We start from the raw sequence: 3,315 nt of genomic DNA, 5'->3' as shown, positions 1-3,315 counted from the left end.
CTCAATAATGACGGGCAAGAACAATGAAGATAAGTCGCTCAGTATGACTAACTGAAACACAGTATCTATATGACAACAGGTAATGAACAGCAGGTGAATCAATAATCATGTGATGAAGATCTAACAAGGTGGTGTTGGGAATTATGAGAGTAGTATTGTATCTGGACAGGGAAATTATGACTCTTTTTAACAATCAGGAAAAATTATCTATAGGAAAAAATCAGGAAAAAAAATCTATAAGAACCAAAATATAGATTCAATGCAAAACGTGATTCAAATATTGCAATTCATAGCCTACTACTCTAGATATGTACACTTTTTAATACAAGGAAATAGCTGGGAAGAGCTTGTATGAAGAAGGTTTTGTCACTTGTTGTCCTCTTGATCAACTATATGTAATGACGACATCTCGCAGGAAATAGAGGATACTGGGAGAGATTTTATTAGGGGTTTTATGAGGCACATAAAAATTCTAAGGAGAGACAGAAAGACACTCAGAAAGAACGCTTACGTTCATTGAGCTTACTGGGCATGGTTAACAGAGAACAAGGTATGATAATACAGAAATAAACTTAACAGGAGACACTTGGGATATAACAAAAGCAAATTAACCAGACCACTGAATAAAATACTGAAATACATAAGGGAACAAACTAAACATAACCAGAGCTAAACAGAGTTACACACAGAAAGAACTAAGACCTAACAAAGATGTGCGAATCAGCACATCGAGTGCACCTGACCTAAACTACAACAATACAGGGAAACTGCATTAGAGAAACACTGAGAATACTCGAGGGAGACACCGGGGAGGCAACTTGGCTAAGTGGCAGATGAGGGCTAGAACGTAGACAGGCTTAGGAAACAAACATGAACACAGAGAAAGACAGACAAGGGACTCGAGGGAACAAGGGAGCTAAAGACTGCCAACTAATCTAGAATAAAGACGCAGGTGAAACTAATTACTAGGGAGGAGGGGGTTGAACTGAGACAAGGTAAATAAACGCACATGGAAAGGAAAGAAACACGGGCAAGAGGGGTATATCTGACAGTGGGCTATACGTTACACTACTAAAGAAGCAATGTCTTGCTGTGAAGGTTCATTCACATCCGTGTAGAATTCTTCACAGCTTTCATCACAGAATTCTTCACAGAACATTTTGCAGAACTTTAACCATTCTATGTGGTTTTCCTGGACTTTCTTAAGGCAGCGGCGATGGCAGTATGGATGGCAGCATTTTAGAAATAGTGCCAAAAGTGACAGCATCAGCATGATAGAGAAACCTCCAATCTGGAATAAAAGACAACATGGTTCTGTGTAATTGGTGACTGTGTAGATTGTATAGTAAATTGTAAATCTTACAAGGCAGATATTAAACCTGGATGCTATGGATGCTAAATGTTTACATAGAGAACATTAAACATTATCAGTAAACCCATTCAAGTACTACTGTTTTTATGGTCATAAATGTTCCTCCAGACTTGGGAACTTGGGAGGTGTTCATGATCAAATTTAACTAGTAAGTAGCTTACCTTAGAATTGTAAATGATGTCACTGCGGTCTTTATATCCGTAACATGTAGCATTTTCTTTATCACTTAATTTGCCATACACACAAGGCAGATATCTGCCATCTGCGAAGAACAGGGCTAACCAAACAACACTCGAAAAGAACCCCAGCAAAACCTTTATTTTCCAGTCGGTATAGCACAAAGATATTTTATAGCTCTGCTGACTTTCCTCCTTTTTCTCTTCTTCATTTGGTATAGATGCAAGGTAAAACGTGATGGTGAACGCAATAATTGCAGGGATTACCAGGTAAAAGCTGAATATCATATTTCTATGCAATTCTGTGCAAGGGCACACAAAGTCACTGTCGAGGATTTTTTCTAAAGCAGTAAGTCCAAACAAAACTAAAAACATGCGATTACGAATGTTTTGTCCAAACTTATTTAGAGCATATTTCCAATCCATTTCAAGTTTAAGATAAACCTGAATCTAAAAAAAACAACACAGCCCAGCCTACTAAGAGTCACTTCAACCACAAGAGATAAATAACAGGAAAGGTTGTAGTCTACCTCCCTCCAGTATCATGTGCTCCATGCAAGCCTTTCTAGAACATCATTATGAGAGAATCAGGCAAAAAAAAGCTGTCAGCATTTCTTATCTTTTTGATGACTATCGTTTCAGCATGGAGCAACCAGAAGTGCAGGTCTCCAACTAAAGCGTTCCATGAAGGCATCAAAAGCGAAAGCTAACTAGCTACAACATAAGCATATAACATAAGAATGACCGTCAACGTTCCTGAAACTTAAGGGCTTCAATAGAACAAATCATAATTTAACAACCCCATAGATGTAGAGAGATTGTAGTGAAGTCGGGTTCATCTGTGTGTGTGTGTGTGTATGTGTGTGTGTGCGTGTGTGTATGTTTGTGGGTGTTGCTTGTCTATGTCTCTGGTGCACCATGAAAACATGCAAACATGCGCAAGCATCATTAAACCACTGTTTAGGAGGATACAGTATAATAATGACACCACTGTTTAGGAGGATATAGTATATTAATGACACCACTGTTTAGGAAGTTATAATATAGTTATGATACCTCTGTTTAGGTGGTTATAGTATAGTAATATATAGTATAGTAGGCTAATATAGTATAGTATAGTAATAACACGACTGTCTAGGAGGTTAAAGTACAATATGAAATTGATGTTTAGGTAGTTATAGCAGAGGTGGGGACTCGAGTCACATGACTTGGACTCGAGTCAGACTCGAGTCATTAATATTAACACTTTTGACTTGACTTGAAAAAATATTCAGAGACTTAGACTTGACTTGGACTTTTACACCAATAACTTGGGACTTGAATTGGACTTGAACCTGTTTACTTGCAAAGACTTGATTTTTTTTTACCCCAAATCTAAATTTTAAAACGCATATTAATATTTATAGTGTGCCCCATTAATTTCATTTCCGTCCTTCTGACGCAGACCGGTCCTCTGCTTTTCCACACGTGTGTGTGTGCGTGAGCTGCAGCACAACCAATCAAATGGGGGGGTTGGCGAACGTAAATTTTTACCGGGCGGGGTGTAAAATGTACACAAATTAAGTATTATATCGCGATCGATCGATCGCCAGTGGTTGGTGCCAGAGCGAACTAGTAACTCATTGAATCATAGATGTGGATCAGAGGTAAATAAACTAGATTTTATTTCCGGCGTGAGAAATCGGATGTGTAGCGTGAAAGCGTGTGAAGACGGTCAAATGCGTCTCACGCTCAATGCGTGAGAGTTGGCAACCCTGGGTTCTGTAT

The 3,315-nt window shown here is 38.6% G+C and overlaps 1 long non-coding RNA gene across 1 annotated transcript; it reads right to left on the bottom strand.

Moving 5' to 3' along the window:
* Positions 1 to 215: 215 nt before the first annotated feature.
* On the bottom strand, positions 216 to 2,386 carry LOC143482323 (uncharacterized). The gene is made up of 2 exons (XR_013122201.1): positions 1,534 to 2,386; positions 216 to 1,291 (listed from the first exon to the last, which is right to left on the bottom strand). It is a non-coding gene; the product is annotated as an uncharacterized LOC143482323 (long non-coding RNA).
* Between the last annotated feature and the right edge of the window lie 929 nt (positions 2,387 to 3,315).

This window comes from Brachyhypopomus gauderio, chromosome 18 (genome assembly GCF_052324685.1).
Source record: "Brachyhypopomus gauderio isolate BG-103 chromosome 18, BGAUD_0.2, whole genome shotgun sequence".
Taxonomy (NCBI): domain Eukaryota; kingdom Metazoa; phylum Chordata; class Actinopteri; order Gymnotiformes; family Hypopomidae; genus Brachyhypopomus; species Brachyhypopomus gauderio.
The sequence above is the reverse complement of the archived record's forward strand: the minus strand, read 5'-3'. Positions and strand labels throughout refer to the sequence as shown.